The 19,785-nt window shown below is 45.6% G+C and overlaps 1 protein-coding gene across 1 annotated transcript in view; it reads right to left on the reverse strand.

The window, feature by feature from the left end:
* The window catches only part of LOC138663898 (zinc finger protein 605-like), a 75,597-nt gene extending 56,238 nt beyond the window's left edge, over positions 1 to 19,359 (reverse strand). Inside the window, exon 1 of the mRNA XM_069750270.1 lies at positions 19,299 to 19,359. The gene's annotated coding sequence lies outside the window, so the exon portion shown is untranslated. The remainder of the gene's footprint in view (positions 1 to 19,298) is intronic.
* Positions 19,360 to 19,785: the final 426 nt, after the last annotated feature.

Raw genomic sequence — 19,785 nt, forward strand, 5'->3', positions numbered from 1 at the left:
TGAACAAAATGTGGAGGCTATTAATAGTTTATACAATTAAGACATGCTGCTTTTAAACACCTACCTATTGCCATATAGTAAAACAAAAAAGATTTTTCTCTTACTCCCATGACGGCACCACGGAGAGAGAGGAATCCGCCCTCAGGGACAGGAAACCCACAGGTTAAAAAGGCGGGACCTCTCTTCCACCTCAGTTCGGTTTCCTGTCCCTGACGGGGAATCCACAGTTACCTGACGTCGCGGGATACCGGGGATCATCTGGCCGAATTCAGGCAGCGGGGGGCCCTGCCGTGGTTGTAGGTGGAGGTTCTCCCTGAAGGCACAATCCGGGGTCGGCGGGCCTTGTACGAATGTGCAGGGAAGAGGCAGTGAAGAGGACACCAGTCTGCCTCTTTCCTTCAGCAGCAGCTGGTAATAGGTAGCGGCGGCTACCTGGTATGTTACCGCCGGCTTAGGGCCCTGGGAGGAGGTGGCGGCGGTCACCAGCAGGAAGCGCCAACAGGAGACAGCAGCGGCGGCTGCTGCAAGGCTTCCGTCCCTCCTGGGAGCCGACCGAAGCACGTGCGCGCGTGGGGCTGGCGGCACATGTGCGGGGGTCATTTCCGGGTCGGCGCAGGGCACCTCTGGGAATCCGGATGCTGCTTTGCGCCGTACGCTACAATATGAAAGCGGCAGAAGAAGAGCGCTATGGGCGAAGCCGCTGATCAACAAGTTTCACAATGTGAAAAAAAAAAAAAAAAAGCAGCTAGCAGAGGAAACTCTGCAATCCCCGCAGAAGAAACGCCCGCAGCGGAGACCGCAACAGCAGGGCGAACCTGTGCAATGCCACAACTCGGGATCCCAATGCAGCAGAGGCTCCAGCGGATCCTGGAGAAAATCAACGGTTCAAATGGAGGAGGCTTCCCCAAACACCAGAACCGGTATCTCCCCCACATTAGGAGGGTAAGTGACCTCCGTGAATGTATATATTCCAAATAGGGATTCATTGTGGAAAGGCACATGAAAATCAAACATAAAGTGTGGCCACTTTGCTCCACAAATTTACTCGCTACCTGGGTAAAGAAACTCTATGCGACATGCATAGAGAACACCATAAGTGAAGAAACCCCAAGATTCACTTCTGATCTTAAGGACTTAATTAAGTCTCAAGTGAAAGATGCGCAGAAAAGCGTAAAGAACCGTAAAAAGAAACGCAAGGCCAGATATAAATCCCCGGAGTCTAGCGTTAATTATAGTTCAGATAGCTCTACGTCCTCCTCTGCATCCTCAGAGGGCGGAATCTTATGTTTGACGGACTAGAACAAAGGAAACGCAGGGCGTTCCTGTTAAATGAAAAAATTCGGGCCCTAATAAAAAAGGAGTGGTAAAGGCCAGATAAAAGTCTGTTAACACCTAAGAGAAAATACCCATTTTGACAAAAATTAGATGTCGCAATTGCGAAGACCTCTAAAAAAAAAAAAAAAAAAAAAAAAAAAAATTCTTTTTTGCATTGCCCTTTGAAAGCATAGGAGCTCTCAAAGACCCTATGAATAAAAGGGCCGACATCTTCTTAAAAAGGCTCCTGGGAAGCAGCTAGCAGGGGGTTAAATCCCGGGATAGCTGCTACATGTACTGCCAGAGCATGACTAGATCACCTGGAGACCCAATTAAAAGATAAGACTTCAAGAGAATCTATACTAGTCTCGGTGTCAGTAATGAGGGGAGCCACGGCATGTATAGCAAACGCCTCCATAAATTCTGTGAGACTGACAGCAAGTTCAGCCTCATTCTCAAACACAGCAAAAAGAGCGCTATGACTGAAGTGCTGGCCAGGTGATCTACAAACTAAGGCCAAGCTATGCTCCATACCATGTCAGGGCGAATTTTTATTCGGGCCACCCTGGATGATATTCTTGGAAAAGCTGTGAAAAAAAAAAAAAAAAAGCCTTCCTAGGTTTTCCCAATCAGTCTTATAGACGGCCCTTTCAAGGGTGAGGATGGGAGGATAAGAGATTTAAAGGCAGAGGCTTCATGTTTAACAAACAGGATAATAAGTGGCCCCAATAAAGGTGCGCCTCAGGTAGGAGTGAGACTGACATACTTTCTCCAAGCCTGGGAAAAGAAAAAAAAAAAAAAAAAATCAGTAAGCACATGGTCTTTAAACATAATTAAGACGGGTCTGAAGTTAAATTTCCATACGATGCCACATCATCAATTTGTCGCAACACCACAGAGGGAATCAGAGATCAAACAGCTGGCCGTTCAAAAGTAAGTCTACAGTCTCCTTTTTAAAGAACGTCCTACAGGAGGTCCCACAGCAGGAGGAGACAACAGGTTTCTACTCCCCTCTTTTTCTATGGGCAAAGCCAGATGGGACTTTCAGGACAATAATAAACCTGAAGAAATTAAACAAATACCTGGTGATAGACAGCTTCAAGATGGAAACAATAAACTCATGTGTCAGAACCCTTCATCCGTTTTGCTTTATGACTGTAATAGACCTAAAAGACGCATACTACCATGTGCCGATCCATCCGGATCACCGAAAATATCTAAGTGGCGGTAGTGATGCGAGGGGAACTGAGGCATTATCAATTCAAAGCTCTCCCCTTTGGTCTTGCCATAGCCCCGAGGGTGTTTACAAAATTAATGGCAGAAGTGATGGCTCACATAAGGGAACAAGATGGGTTAATTGTTCCTTATCTGGACGACCTCCTAGTGATGGGCAGATCCTCTCGCCATTGCAGTCGGCAGTCGGACAAAGTGACGACAGCCCTATCAAATCTGGGTTGGTTTTTGAACCTAGAGATATCCAAAATTATCCCAACACAAGTACAGCAGTACTGGGGGACAATAATAGACTCAAAAAAAAAAAAAAAAAAAAAACCAGAGTCGTCTAACAGAGTTAAAAATTTCCAACATGACACAACTAGTGGAGCACTTATAACATTCTCCAGTCATTTCTTTAAGGAAAGCAATGTCCATATTAGGATCGATGACAGCCTGCATCCCAGCGGTCCAGGGGGCTCAGTATCATTCCAGAGATCTCCAGTGGGAAATCCCGCCTAGAGGGAGATTTAGAAAAACGCTTGAAAATCTCCTCGCAAACAATGACTTCCCTAGCCTGGTGGATAGACTCGACCAATCTCGCCAGGGGGGTTCCATGGATATGGCCGGTCTCAGTAACCCTCACCACGGATGCAATTCCATGGGGTTGGGGAGCTCACTTAAAAGATCAAATTGCCCAGGGCCCATGGTCAGAGGGGGAAAGCTCGTCACTTCAAACATGAAAGAGTTTTGTGGCAGTAAATACGCGCCAAACCATTTCTTAGTTTCCCTCCGTTCCCATCACGTAAGGGTACTGACAGACAACAGGATGGTAGTGGCGTATTTGAATCACCAGGGGGGTACGAGGTCCCAATCCCTGATGGAAGTAACGAAATCCATTCTTTTACAAGCAGAATCCAACCTATCCTCCCTATCAGCCCTTCATATCAAAGGGACAGAAAATCAGACAGCAGATTTCTTAGCAGAACACAGCTAAAACAAGGGGAATGGGAATTAAGCCAGCAAATATTCAATCACATAGTGGACCGTTGGGGGACCCCGGATATAGATCTATTCGAGAACAGTCAAAACCAGAAAACAGAGAACTTCTGTCCAATAGATCCACGGGGGAATCCAGTGACCCTAGACGCCTTTCTAATTCCCTGTAATTTCCAAATAGCATACGCCTTTCCCCCGATAGCATTGATTCCGTTAGTCCTGAGGAAAATCCAGGACGACAGAGCAAAGATGATCATGATAGCCCATTTTTTGGCCAACAAGAACGCGGTTCCCATGGCTACGCCTGATGTCGGTAACAGACCCTTGGGTCCTCCCAGATATCCAGAATCTTCTGCGCCAGGGGCCAATAAACCATACACACAAAAAAAAAACAAAAAAAAAAAAACTTGCATATGGCAGCCTGGAATTTGAGAGGAAACTTTTGACCAGGAAAGGGTTTTCTCCAAATTTAGTCTGAACTCTGTTAACCAGTAGGAATCGAGTAACTACCAGAGCGTATGGCAAAGTCTGGAAAAGATTCCTCTCTAATTCAGGTATCAGCTTATCGGGAGAGACCCCAGTTCAGGAAATACTAGAATTCTTCCAAAAAGGATTAGAGAAAGGATTGACAACGAGCAATCTAAAAATTCAAGTCGCAGCATTGGGTGCCCTTTATAACTGTGACTGGGAAGGGAACCACTAGATTTAAAGGTTTGTTAAAGCTTTAACTAGATCTAGGCCAGTTGTACATCATACTATGCTTCCTGGGATCTGAACGTAGTACCTTCTGCACTAACCAAGCGCCTTTTGAACCCTTATTACAGGCTTCCTTAAAAATAGTTTCCCTGAAAACCTTCCTACTGGTAGCACTAACCTCGACTTGCAGGATCAGTGACTTACAGGCTCTATCAGCTTATCTGCCTCTAACCCAGATATAAAAGGACCGCGTAGTCCTTAAAACTGATCCATCCTCCCTTCCTAAAGTGGCATCACGCTTCCATAGATCCTAGGAGATATCCTTACCATGCTTTTGTCCAAACCCCCCCCCCCCAAAAAAAAATAAATAAATAAATAAATAAAAAGGGGAAAAACCTTGCACACACTAGATGTGAAGAGATGTTTCACCCAATATATATCAGCCACGAGGGAGTGTAGGAAAGGGAGGTCTCTGTTTGTCTATTTTCAGGGGCCAAACAAAGGACACAGCATCAAAAGCCACGTTGGCAAGATGGATATGGGACGCTATTGCCCTGTCATACGCCTCATCCAAGGAAGCCACTCCAGAAGGAATTAAGGCTCATTCAACCAGATCGGTAGCGACCTCTTGGGCAGAGCGAGCTGGAGCATCACTTGACCAGATATGTAGAGCAGCCACTTGGTCCCTTCCTCTACTTTCTTTAAGCACTACCAGCTTGACCTATCTTCCTCTTCGGGAGAAGGGTTCTGGAGGCAGTAATCCCACCCTAAAACTCACATCCTATGAAATTCTCTCCGTGGTGCCGTCATGGGAGTAAGAGAATATCGTAGTTACTCACCGATAACGGTATTTCTCTGATCCCCTGACGGCACCCGTATATTCCCTCCCTTCACATATGGGTGTGCACACTTCTAGTTAGCCATTAATGCTTAGCCACGCGGTGGAGAAAGAAAAAAAAAAAAAATTTTTTAATATAATGATGATAAACGATGACTTGAAAGACTTTCTGTGTGTGTAAATAACTACTTAAGTTACAGCTGAAGTCCTGTCAAGGATCTATAAAACAAACTGAGGTGGAAGAGAGGTCCCGCCTTTTTAACCTGTGGGTTTCCTGTCCCTGAGGGCGGATCCCTCTCTCTCCGTGGTGCCGTCATGGGATCAGAGAAATACCGTTATCGGTGAGTAACTACGATATTACTTACTTTGGGGTCCCCCCCTCACCCTGGCGTTAGATCGTTGCCCCTAGTTTCGTCCGTGTAACTATGGGCGCACATGCGCACTGCTCTCACTTCTCATTTTAATCGTGATTTATATTAAAAAAACCTTTTGATTTAAATCAGTGATTTAAATCATGATTAAAATCATGATTTAAATCGATCCGATTTAAATAGAAAAAAATCTTTTGATTTAAATCGTGATTTAAATCATGATTTAAATCGGCGTGATTTAAATCAATCCACCCTGCCTCTGACCTGAACAGTCAGAGCGCAGACGCCGGGAAGATGGAGACGCCGGGAAGATGGAGGCGCCGGGAAGATGGAGCAGCGCCCGGCGGCTGGAACGCGGACAGGTGAATATTACATACTTACCTCGTCCCGACGTCCGGCTCCCTCTGCCTGTCACAGCTGTCTTCGGTGCCGCAGCCTCTTTCTCTATCAGCGGTCACCGTCACCGCTGATTAGAGAAATGAATACGCGGCTCCACCCCTATGGGAGGTGGAGCCGCCTATTCATTTTTCTAATGAGCGGTCCCACGTGACCACTGAAGAGGTGAAGAACTGCAGCACCGAAGACTGTGGGACGGCAGGGGGAGTGCCAGGATCGCCGGGACTAGGTAAGTATGCCTCGGCGCCCTCTCCCCCTCACCCGCCGACCCTGCCACCCACCTTGACTCGAGTATAAGCCGAGAGGGGCACTTTCAGTCCAAGAATTTGGGCTGAAAATCTCGGCTTATACTCGAGTATATACGGTATATGGAGTCCTCTTGTCAGATGATGTTAGATGAGTGAAGGATCTGCAGTATAAAATTTCAGAAGCTGATCCTTTTGTTCTCCCTGGAGATAAGCCTGAAGATATGAATGAACTATTTTTACATCAGATGTCTGTGTTCTCAAAAAAGCACGACATAGTGGTCATGGGAGATTTTAACTATCCAGATATTTGTTGGGATTCTCACTTAGACAAAACTAATGGGACCGGAAAAGATTTTATCATCTTGGACTTAATTCTTACCAACAGGGAAGAAATGGTTGAGGAAGTAAAGGTGGCTTGGAAATTAGGAGGCAGCGATACTATCCTCAAATTTTGGATTACAAGAAGAGGAAGACCAGCGAGGACTCATACTTTAAGGTTGGACTTCAAAAAGGCAAATTTTAAAGGACTCAGAAAGAGAGTAGGAAATAATAATAAATAATAATAATAATCTTTATTTATATAGCACCAACATATTCCGCAGCGCTTTACAGTTTAACAGTTTCAAACACAAGAGTCATAAGTAACAATGTTAACAATACAATAATAATAAACCTTGCTAAAGCTCACAGCTGGAGGCTGGTAAGGGGCCATGGATATTGACCCCCCAGCCTAAAAATAGCAACCCGCAGCTGCCCAGAAAAAGCACATCTTTTTTAGATGCACCAATTCTGGTGTTGTGCCCGACTCTTTCCACTTGCCCTGTAGTGGTGGCAAGTGGGGTTCATATTTGTGGGCTTGATGCCACCATCCAGGCTGAAAACCACTGGTGAATGAGCTGCTGCGAACGCAAAATCAGTGACCGGGGGTGATGTCATAGAGGTTACCTCTTGTCACTGAGGCTCCGTTCCCAGCCAGGCTGAGCTGCGGTGAGATCCAGACGGTCGCATCTTGGCAACGTCCAGGATGAAAATGAATTATTCCCCAGACATGTATTATGACGTGGGACAGAATGACCGATAGGTGAGGGATATTGTTGTTTTTTAATTTTTGTTTTATTACAGGAGAACGAGGGCTTCGGTGGAATAGGCTTTGAGTATAACTGCATTTGTTATTTTTAAATAAAAAAGTAAAACTGTTATGTTTTATTTCTAATAAAATACTTTATTCTGGCTGTGTCTTTATTTACCATGTAACTATAGGATTAGTAATGGATTGGTGTCTTATAGACGCTTCTCCATTACTAAGCTGTGGGCTTGATGTCACCGGACAAAACAAAGGTGACATCAACTTCACAAATATGAACCCCAATTGCCACCAGCTGTGAGTTTTGCCTGGCTGGTTATAGAAAATACAGGGGAACCCATGTCTTTTTTTTTCATTTATTTATAGCGCAGGTGGCGGCTAATGAATACCCCAATCAGCTGCTCCTGCTGTCACTGTTATTAGCAGCAGCAGGGGTAGGCTCATGGGAGTAATAGTCCCATCAGCCGCCGTCTGCTGTCTCTTTTATCACTTAAATATACCTCTCATCATTCTCTCCTGCTCATGCCAATCGCTGGCAGAGCAGAGGAGATGAATGAGAGCCGTGTACAGCACCCAGGGCCAGGGAACAGCGCTTACTGTAACGCTTCTTTCCTGGCGCTAGTCCATGTGGTACTGATCCGGCACTCGGATGCCACACATGTGCCATAAGTATTACACACACAGACACTGAGATCTCCTGTACCAGAAATATCAGGATGTGTGAAATTGGCTTTATAGCTGTTTTTTATGTTTGGCTGCTGTCACAAACTAAACACGCTTTTTATTGTGAACGCACCTGGCACTTAGTGCCGGGTGTCAGCTGACACCCGGCGGCGATCGCCCGCGCACCCCTGATAGCAGGCAATATCGATGATGTAATGATCCGTCCATGGTCAAACAGGCCCAGGACACATGGACGGATCATTACGTCCATTGTCAGAAAGGGGTTAATTGAGTCTGTGGACAGGAGTCATTTATAAAGGTGACTATGTAAGACAGCTGTTTTTAAAGGGAATCTGTCACCTCATTTTGCCGCTATAAGCTGCGGCCACCGCCATTAGGGGCTTATCTACAGCATTCTGTAATGCTGTAGATAAGCCTCTGATGTAACCTGAAAGATAAGAAAAACAAGTTAGATTATACTCACCAAGGAGCGGTCCCTGTTTGGTTCGGGTCCAATGGGCGTCGCAGGAACCATCTTCATGTGATGACGTCCTCTTCCTTGCTTCTGTTGCGGCTCCTGCACAGGCATACTGAATTGCCCTGTTGAGGGCAGAGCAAAGTACTGCAGTGCGCAGGCGCCAGGCCTCTCTGACCTTTCCCGGCGCCTGCATACTGCAGTACTTTGCTCTGCCCCCAACAGAGAGGGCAGAGAATTACACCTGTGCAGGACCGCGACAGAAGCAAGGAGAATGACCATATCGTATGAAAATGGGAGGACCCGGACCTGCGACGCCCATCGGACTGGACCGCCCCCCGGTTGAGTATAATCTAACCTGTTTTTTTTATCTTTCAGGTTACATCAGGGAGGGGGGCTTATCTACAGCATTACAGAATGATGTAGATAAGCCCCTAATGGCGGTGGCCGTAGTTTATAGAGGCAAATTGAGGTGACAGATTCCCTTTAATGCAGGTAATGAGTTGATTCGGAGCGTCTAATTTGTCTGTTTGAGCCAGAACTCTTAATGGTTGGTAGGGGATCAAATACTTATTTCTCACTGCAAAATGCAAATAAATGTGTCTCAATGAAAAAAAGTCAAAGATGCTATAGGATATTTACAGAATGAAAAGGGTGATGTGGTTAAAATGCTGAACTTTTAAAATCGTATTTTGCATTTGTGCTCTCTAAAAAGCAAATGTAACATCAACTGATCTTCACTGTGCCATTGAAGGAATAAAAGAATCCACACTATCTATAAACAGAGGGATGATGACGGAACACTTAGCTAATTTAAATTAATTAAAATCTCCTGGTCCAGATGAATTACATCCTAGGGTACTGAAAGTTAGCAGAGGAAATTGCAGAACCACTAGCCAGAATCTTTGAAAAATCCTAGAAAACAGGAGAAGTCCCAGAAGATTGTAGAAGGGCAAATGCTGTCCCTACGTTCGAAAAAGGAAAGAAGACGGTGCCAGGAAATTAAAAACAACTGAGCCTTACTTCTAAACCAGGAAAGATCTTTGAACAATTTATTAAGCAACATGTATGTAAGTACGGTACTTGGAGAAGAATACGGTAATTAACCAGAGCCAGACTACACTGTGTGCAGAATTATTAGGCAAGTTGTATTTTGATCACATAATACTTTTTATACATTTTGTACTACTCCAAGCTGTTCAGACTTGAGAGCCAACTACCAATTAAGTAGATCAGGTGATGTGCATCTCTGTAATGAGGAGGGGTGTTGTCTAATGACATCAAAACCCTATATAAGGTGTTCTTAATTATTAGACAACTTCTTTTCCTTTGGCAAAATGGGTCAGAAGAGAGATTTGACGGGCTCTGAAAAGCCCAAAATTGTAAGATGTCTTGCAGAGGGATGCAGCAGTCTTGAAATTGCCAAACTTTTGAAACGTGATCACCGAACAATCAAGCTTTTCATGGCAAATAGCCAACAGGGTCGCAAGAAGCAGGTTGGGCAAAAAAGGTGCAAAATAACTGACCCATGAATTGAGGAAAATCAAGCGTGAAGCTGCCAAGATGCCATTTGCCACCAGTTTTGCCATATTTCAGAGCTGCAACGTTACTGGGGTAACAAAAAGCACATGGTGTGCGATACTCAGGGACATGGCCAAGGTAAGGAAGGCTGAAAAACAACCACCTTTGAACAAGAAACATAAGATAAAACGTCAAGACTGGGCCTAGAAATATCTTAAGACTGACTTTTCAAAGCTTTTATGGACTGATGAGAGTGACTCTTGATGGGCCAGAGGCTGGATCAGTAAAGTGCAGAGAGCTCCACTCCGACTCAGATGCCATCAAGGTGGAGGTGGGGTACTGGTATGGGCTGGTATCATCAAAGATGAACTTGTGGGACTTTTTCGGATAGAGGATGGCGTGAAGCTCAACTCCAAGACCTACTGCCAGTTTCTAGAAGACAACTTCTTTAAGCAGTGGTTCAGGAAGAAGTTGGTATCATTCAAGAAAAACATGATTTTCATGCAGGACAATGCTCCATCACATGCCTCCAACTACTCCACAGCGTGGCTGGCCAGTAAAGGTCTCAAAGAAGAAAAAATAATGACATGGCCCCCTTGTTTACCTGATCTGAACCCATAGAGAACCTGTGGTCCCTCATAAAATGTGAGATCTACAGGGAGGGAAAACAGTACACCTCTCGGAACAGTGTCTGGGAGGCTGTGGTGGCTGCTGCACGCAATGTTGATTGTAAACAGATCAAGCAACTGACAGAATCTATGGATGGAAGGCTGTTGAGTGTCATCATAAAGAAAGGTAGCTATATTGGTCACTAATTTTGGGGGTTTTTGTTTTTTCATGTCAGAAATGTTTATTTCTAAATTTTGTGCAGTTATATTGGTTTGCCTGGTGAAAATAAACAAGTGAGATGGGAATATATTTGGTTTATATTATTTTGCCTAATAATTCTGCACAGTAATAGTTACCTGCCCAAACAGATATCCTCCTAAGATAGCCAAATCTAAAAAAAAAACACTCCAACTTCCAAAAATATTAAGCTTTGATATTTATGAGCCTTTTGGGTTGATTGAGAACATAGTTGTTGATCAATAATAAAAATAATCCTCTAAAATACAACTTGCCTAATAATTCTGCACACAGTGTAATCTAATTTCCTTCTATGGTGGAATCACTGACTGGGTGGATCAGGGAGATGCGGTAGATATAGTATATTTTTTTAGTTCAGCAAAGCCTCTCATACTATCCTTATTGAAAAAATGACCAAGTACGGAATTGACAAGACTACAATTAGGTGGATTCATAACTGGCTCAGTGTTCGTACTCAAAGAGTAGTAACAAATGGTTGTAGATCCAATTGGAAGAGTGTTTCAAGAGCGGCACAAAAAGGCTCTGTTCTGGCCTCCGTGTTCAACATAAATGTTTTAGATAAGAGATCTGAAGGTAAAATAATCAAATTTGCAGACAATGTATAGCTAGGAGGGATAGCGAAGACAGAGAAAGAAATCAGATAGAACTAGATAAGCTAGAACAATGAGCAAAGACTAACAAAATGGTATTCAACAGGGAGTAATACAAGATTCTACATCTTGGCAAGAAAAATAAAAATTACATATACAGAATGGGAGGAATAGAACTAAAAAACAGCACGTGTGACAAAGACTTGGGTATACCTATATATCACAGACTGCACATGAGTCAACAGTCTGATTCAGCAGAAAAAAACAAACACAGTTCTTGGATGTATGTAAGAGAAGCACAGAGTCTAAATCAAGTGAAGTAATTAAGCCCCCCCTACTCATCCTTTGTCAGACCTCATCTGGAATAATGTGTCCAGTTCTGGGTACCACGTTTTAAAAAAGACAATAAAAAACTGGAGCAAGTTCAGAGAAGAGCTACAAGGATGGTGAGTGGACTGTTAACTATGTCCTATGAGGAATGGTTAAAGGAGCTGGGAATGTTTAGCTTGCAAGAAAGTAGGCTTAGAGGAGACTTAATAGCTGCTTACAAATATCTGAGGGGGTGTCACAGTGCAGAGGAATCATCATTATTTTCAATTGAATATGGAAACACGAGAAGCAATGGAATGAAGCTGAAAGGGTGAAGATACAGATTAGATATTAGAAAAAAACTTTTCGACAGTGAGACTGATCTTTGAGTGGAACAGCTGCCCGATAGGTAGTAAGTTCTCCTTCAGTGGAACACTTCAACGGCTGGACAGACATCTGTCTGAGTTGGTTTAGTGAATCCTGCAGTGAGAAGGGTGTTGCACCAAATGACCCTGGAGGACCCTTCCAACTCTAACATTCTATGAGCTCTTAACACTCTCCTCAACATTTAAATTGCAAAAAAAAAGACAAAAAGTTGTGAAATTATGGAAACCACAGGATCAATAGATATGTTAATTATATGTAAGCCTCCTGCAGAGGAGTCTAGCAGTAGCTCTCTCATAGAGACCACAGGAAAGCTCTGCCAAGATGAATATTTCTGTGTATAATGGAGTTGGTAGAGATACATTGTTAAACCAACAATTATCTAATAATATCAAACTGATGAGTGTTGGTGAAAAAAACTGTTAAAAAAGGTATTGAATAATTAAACCTACAAAAATCAGTTTTAGCAATAATAAATATGCTTCATTAATGGTTAAACTCACTGAACAATGTTGGTGAAATCACTTCAATAACTACTATTGTCCTATACTACCATCATGTTGGTAAATATCAAATATGTCCCAGGATCATCTATATTGGCATAAAGAATGGACATAAGCAAGTATTTATTTTTAGACCAGGAAGGCATACCTAGAGATTAAAGCAATGGTGGGCATGTTGAAAGATGCCAACTAGAGCAAACTGAGTCAGAACACATCAAGAAAAGATGGAAAAAGTACAAGGAACACCTCTACAAGAACGACTCAAAATGATAGAGAGCACAATATCCTGAAAGATGAAGTCATTGCTGCGATAAAGCTTCTGAAGCAGCAGTTGATGTCATCACATGCCTGTGTCAACAGATATGGACAACTGGTAAATGGTCCAAGTACCGGAAAAGATCTATGTTTATTCATATTCCAAAGAAGGGAGATGCTACTGTCTGTGGAAACTATTGGACGATTGTGCTCATGCCTCATGCCAGCAAAATATGACTGAAGATCCTACATAAACGGATACAGCCTTACTTTAGCAAAGAGCTGCCAGAGGAACGTGTAGGATTAAGAAAAGTCAGAGGAACAAGAGATGTAATTGCTAACATTATATGGATAATGGAAAAGACCAAAGAATATAACAAGGAGACCTATTTTTGCTTCATTGACTACAGGAAAATCTTCAACAGTGTTGACCACCAGAAACTTTGGAATACCATGAAGGATATGGGTGTGCTGAACCATCTGATCAGTCTCACTAGAAACCTTTACATCGACCAAGAAGCAACAGTCCGAACAGAACATGGCAACAAGACATGGTTCAAAGTAGAGCGAGGCATCAGACAACGCTGCATCCTGTCACCATTTCTCTTCAGTTTATATGCAGAAGCTATTTTCAAGAAGGCTGGACTAGCTGTAAAACAAGAAATCAAAATCTTAAATAAACAGAAGGTACAACATTGATAGCAACAAGCATAGATGGAATGAAGGACTTATTACTGAGTTTCAAGATGGAAAACTCACACGTGGGACTGCTACTCAATACAAAGAAGAGAGATATTGACTACCGCCAGCAACGACCAGGATACATTTGAGATGGACGGTGGGGAACTGCTCGGATCAATGATCAATCAAAATGCAGAGACAATACAAGAAGTCAATAGGAGAATAGCTGTGGGCAAATCATCAATGGAGTGACTGGACAGTCAAAAAAATATTTTACTCGCGACAAAGAAACGGCACATATATAGTCTGGTCTTTTCTGTGGCAACATATTGATATAAAACCTGGCCGATAAAGAAAGAAAGCAGAAGAAGAATCAATGTTTCAAAATATGGTGCTGGAGAAGGAAGTTATCAATACCATAAATGGTAAGAATAGCAAACAAATCAATTTTGGAACAAATCAAGTGAGACATGTCACTCGAAACAAGGATCACCAAGCTACGACTAATTTGGACACATCATATGAAGAAATCAATCACTGGAGAAGGCCATCGTGGTCAGAAGAATAGAAGGAACTAGGCGAAGAGGAAGATCACCAACCTGATGGCTTGATACAATCAAGATAACGGAGAAGACCCAGGTGGACCTAGCTAGGCTTCCAAAAGATCTTCCTACAGATCGCTCATCCATCAAATCGCTATGGCTCAAGATCAAAATGAAGGCCATTAAAAAGATATTTATTAGCCATTTGGGTGGGTGATACTATACTGTGTGAGGGGGATGGCAGTACTGAGGGAACATTATACTGTGTGGAGGGAATGTCAGTACTGGGGGAATATTATACTGTGTGGAGGGGATGGCAGTACTGGGGGAACATTATACTGTGTGTGGGGGGATGGCGGTACTGGGGGAACATTATACTGTGTGGAGGGGAAGGCAGTACTGGGGGAACATTATACTGTGTGTGGGGGGATGGCGGTACTGTGGGAACATTATACTGTGTGAGGGGGATGGCAGTACTGGGGGAACATTATACTGTGTGGAGGGGATGGCAGTACTGGGGGAACATTATACTGTGTGTGGGGGGATGGCGGTACTGGGGGAACATTATACTGTGTGGAGGGGATGGCAGTACTGGGGGAACAGTATACTGTGTGTGGGGGGATGGCGGTACTGGAACATTATACTGTGTGAGGGGGATGGCAGTACTGAGGGAACCTTATACTGTGTGGAGGGGATGGCAGTACTGAGGGAACATTATACTGTGTGGAGGGGATGGCAGTACTGGGGGAACATTATACTGTGTAGGGGGATGGCGGTACTGGGGGAACATTATACTGTGTGGAGGGGATGGCAGTACTGGGGGAACATTATACTGTGTGTGGGGGGATGGCGGTACTGGGGGAACATTATACTGTGTGGAGGGGATGGCAGTACTGGGGGAACATTATACTGTGTGTGGGGGGATGGCGGTACTGGGGGAACATTATACTGTGTGGAGGGGATGGCAGTACTGGGGGAACATTATACTGTTTGTGGGGGGGATGGCGGTACTGGGGGAACATTATACTGTGTGTGGGGGGATGGCGGTACTGGGGGAACATTATACTGTGTGGAGGGGATGGCAGTACTGGGGGAACATTATACTGTGTGTGGGGGGATGGTGGTACTGGGGGAACATTATACTGTGTGGAGGGGATGGCAGTACTGGGGGAACATTATAATGTTTGTGGGGGGGATGGCGGTACTGGGGGAACATTATACTGTGTGGAGGGGATGGCAGTACTGGGGGAACATTATACTGTTTGTGGGGGGGATGGCGGTACTGGGGGTACATTATACTGTGTGTGGAGAGCTGGCGGTACTGAGGGAACATTATACTGTGTGGAGGGGATGGCAGTACTGGGGGAACATTATACTGTGTGTGGGGGGATGGCGGTACTGGGGGAACATTATACTGTGTGGAGGGGATGGCAGTACTGGGGGAACATTATACTGTGTGTGGGGGGATGGCGGTACTGGGGGAACATTATACTGTGTGGAGGGGATGGCAGTACTGGGGGAACATTATACTGTGTGTGGGGGGATGGCGGTACTGGGGGAACATTATACTGTGTGGAGGGGATGGCAGTACTGGGGGAACATTATACTGTTTGTGGGGGGGATGGCGGTACTGGGGGAACATTATACTGTGTGGAGGGGATGGCAGTACTGGGGGAACATTATAATGTTTGTGGGGGGGATGGCGGTACTGGGGGAACATTATACTGTGTGGAGGGGATGGCAGTACTGGGGGAACATTATACTGTTTGTGGGGGGGATGGCGGTACTGGGGGAACATTATACTGTGTGTGGGGGGATGGCGGTACTGAGGGAACATTATACTGTGTGGAGGGGATGGCAGTACTGGGGGAACATTATACTGTGTGTGGGGGGATGGCGGTACTGAGGGGAACATTATACTGTGTGGAGGGGATGGCAGTACTGGGGGAACATTATACTGTGTGTGGGGGGATGGCGGTACTGGGGGAACATTATACTGTGTGGAGGGGATGGCAGTACTGGGGGAACATTATACTGTGTGTGGGGGGATGGCGGTACTGGGGGAACATTATACTGTGTGGAGGGGATGGCAGTACTGGGGGAACATTATACTGTGTGTGGGGGGATGGCGGTACTGGGGGAACATTATACTGTGTGGAGGGGATGGCAGAACTGGGGGAACATTATAATGTTTGTGGGGGGGATGGCGGTACTGGGGGAACATTATACTGTGTGGAGGGGATGGCAGTACTGGGGGAACATTATACTGTTTGTGGGGGGGATGGCGGTACTGGGGGTACATTATACTGTGTGTGGAGAGCTGGCGGTACTGAGGGAACATTATACTGTGTGGAGGGGATGGCAGTACTGGGGGAACATTATACTGTGTGTGGGGGGATGGCGGTACTGGGGGAACATTATACTGTGTGGAGGGGATGGCAGTACTGGGGGAACATTATACTGTGTGTGGGGGGATGGCGGTACTGGGGGAACATTATACTGTGTGGAGGGGATGGCAGTACTGGGGGAACATTATACTGTGTGTGGGGGGATGGCGGTACTGGGGGAACATTATACTGTGTGGAGGGGATGGCAGTACTGGGGGAACATTATACTGTTTGTGGGGGGGATGGCGGTACTGGGGGAACATTATACTGTGTGGAGGGGATGGCAGTACTGGGGGAACATTATAATGTTTGTGGGGGGGATGGCGGTACTGGGGGAACATTATACTGTGTGGAGGGGATGGCAGTACTGGGGGAACATTATACTGTTTGTGGGGGGGATGGCGGTACTGGGGGAACATTATACTGTGTGTGGGGGGATGGCGGTACTGAGGGAACATTATACTGTGTGGAGGGGATGGCAGTACTGGGGAAACATTATACTGTGTGTGGGGGGATGGCGGTACTGGGGGAACATTATACTGTGTGGAGGGGATGGCAGTACTGGGGGAACATTATACTGTGTGTGGGGGGATGGCGGTACTGGGGGAACATTATACTGTGTGGAGGGGATGGCAGTACTGGGGGAACATTATACTGTGTGTGGGGGGATGGCGGTACTGGGGGAACATTATACTGTGTGGAGGGGATGGCAGTACTGGGGGAACATTATACTGTGTGTGGGGGGATGGTGGTACTGGGGGAACATTATACTGTGTGGAGGGGATGGCAGTACTGGGGGAACATTATACTGTGTGTGGGGGGATGGCGGTACTGGGGGAACATTATACTGTGTGGAGGGGATGGCAGTACTGGGGGAACATACTGTTTGTGGGGGGGATGGCGGTACTGGGGGGACATTATAGTGCGTGGGCGATCACATTGCGGGGGCCATGTAAAGGGCATCATACTATGTGTGTAATGCAGGTTTCAATATTTAATTTCATAGTTGGGTCATATGTATCAAGAAGAGGAAAAGGAACAAAAACGTTATGATTCTAAAACTAGCAACACAAAAACATCTAAATAGTCTCAGCACTGAAGGGGTTACTGCCCCCCCCCGCCCAGTAATGGGGAATCTCCAGCACCTACCTCCACCTGCAGAGCCGCACACCGTGACCACATATATGGCTGTTCTGTGCACACAGGACCTGTGATGAGGTCACAGGAGGGGAGGAGTCAGGGGTCACATGATCAGGGGCCTCAGTGTATGCAGGACTCTGCTGTGCTGGTTGTCATGGTGCTGGATGAGGGGAAGATTATGTGTGGGGTCAGGAGGGGTTTACAGGGTGGATACATTTGAGATGGACGGTGGGGAACTGCTCGGATCAATGATCAATCAAAATGCAGAGACAATACAAGAAGTCAATAGGAGAATAGCTGTGGGCAAATCATCAATGGAGTGACTGGACAGTCAAAAAAATATTTTACTCGCGACAAAGAAACGGCACATATATAGTCTGGTCTTTTCTGTGGCAACATATTGATATAAAACCTGGCCGATAAAGAAAGAAAGCAGAAAAAGAATCAATGTTTCAAAATATGGTGCTGGAGAAGGAAGTTATCAATACCATGAATGGTAAGAATAGCAAACAAATCAATTTTGGAACAAATCAAGTGAGACATGTCACTCGAAACAAGGATCACCAAGCTACGACTAATTTGGACACATCATATGAAGAAATCAATCACTGGAGAAGGCCATCGTGGTCAGAAGAATAGAAGGAACTAGGCGAAGAGAAAGATCACCAACCTGATGGCTTGATACAATCAAGATAACGGAGAAGACCCAGGTGGACCTAGCTAGGCTTCCAAAAGATCTTCCTACAGATCGCTCATCCATCAAATCGCTATGGCTCAAGATCAAAATGAAGGCCATTAAAAAGATATTTATTAGCCATTTGGGTGGGTGATACTATACTGTGTGAGGGGGATGGCAGTACTGAGGGAACATTATACTGTGTGGAGGGAATGTCAGTACTGGGGGAATATTATACTGTGTGTGGGGGGATGGCGGTACTGTGGGAACATTATACTGTGTGGAGGGGATGGCGGTACTGTGGGAACATTATACTGTGTGGAGGGGATGGCAGTACTGGGGGAACATTATACTGTGTGGAGGGGATGGCGGTACTGGAACATTATACTGTGTGAGGGGGATGGCGGTACTGAGGGAACATTATACTGTGTGGAGGGGATGGCGGTACTGTGGGAACATTATACTGTGTGGAGGGGATGGCAGTACTGGGGGAACATTATACTGTGTGGAGGGGATGGCAGTACTGGGGGAACATTATACTGTGTGGAGGGGATGGCAGTACTGGGGGAACATTATACTGTGTGGAGGGGATGGCAGTACTGGGGGAACATTATACTGTGTGTGGGGGGATGGCGGTACTGGGGGAACATTATACTGTGTGGAGGGGATGGCAGTACTGGGGGAACATTATACTGTGTGGAGGGGATGGCAGTACTGGGGGAACATTATACTGTGTGTGGGGGATGGCGGTACTGGGGGAACATTATACTGTGTGGAGGGGATGGCAGTACTGGGGGAACATTATACTGTGTGGAGGGGGATGGCGGTACTGGGGGAACATTATACTGTGTGGAGGGGATGGCAGTACTGGGGGAACATTATACTGTGTGTGTGGGGGGATGGCGGTACTGGGGGGACATTATAGTGCGTGGGCGATCACATTGCGGGAGCCATGTAAAGGGCATCATACTATGTGTGTAATGCAGGTTTCAATATTTAATTTCATAGTTGGGTCATATGTATCAAGAAGAGGAAAAGGAACAAAAACGTAATGATTCTAAAACTAGCAACACAAAAACATCTAAATAGTCTCAGCACTGAAGGGGTTACTGCCCCTGCCCAGTAATGGGGAATCTCCAGCACCTACCTCCACCTGCAGAGCCGCACACCACATATATGGCTGTTCTGTGCGCACAGGACCTGTGATGAGGTCACAGGAGGGGAGGAGTCAGGGGTCACATGATCAGGGGCCTCAGTGTATGCAGGACTCTGCTGTGCTGGTTGTCATGGTGCTGGACGTGGGGAAGTTTATGTGGGGTCAGGAGGGGTTTACAGGGTGGATGTAGCAGAGCCGCATGTGTATGAGGTGTGCGGGTCAGAGCCGCATGTGTATGAGATGTACGGAGCGGAGCCGTGTATGTACGGGGTGTACAGAGCGGAGCCGTGTGTGTACGGGGTGTATGAAGAATAGCCGCATGTGTACGGGGTGTATGGAGCAGAGCTGCATGTGTACGGGGTGTATGGAGCAGAGCCGTGTGTGGATGGGGTGTATGGAGCAAATCCACAGGTGTATGGAGCAGAGCCGCGCGTCTATGAGGTGTAGAGCACGGAGCCGCATGTGTATGAGGTGTGTA

The sequence above is a fragment of the Ranitomeya imitator genome, chromosome 2 (assembly GCF_032444005.1).
Source record: "Ranitomeya imitator isolate aRanImi1 chromosome 2, aRanImi1.pri, whole genome shotgun sequence".
In the NCBI taxonomy this organism is placed as follows: domain Eukaryota; kingdom Metazoa; phylum Chordata; class Amphibia; order Anura; family Dendrobatidae; genus Ranitomeya; species Ranitomeya imitator.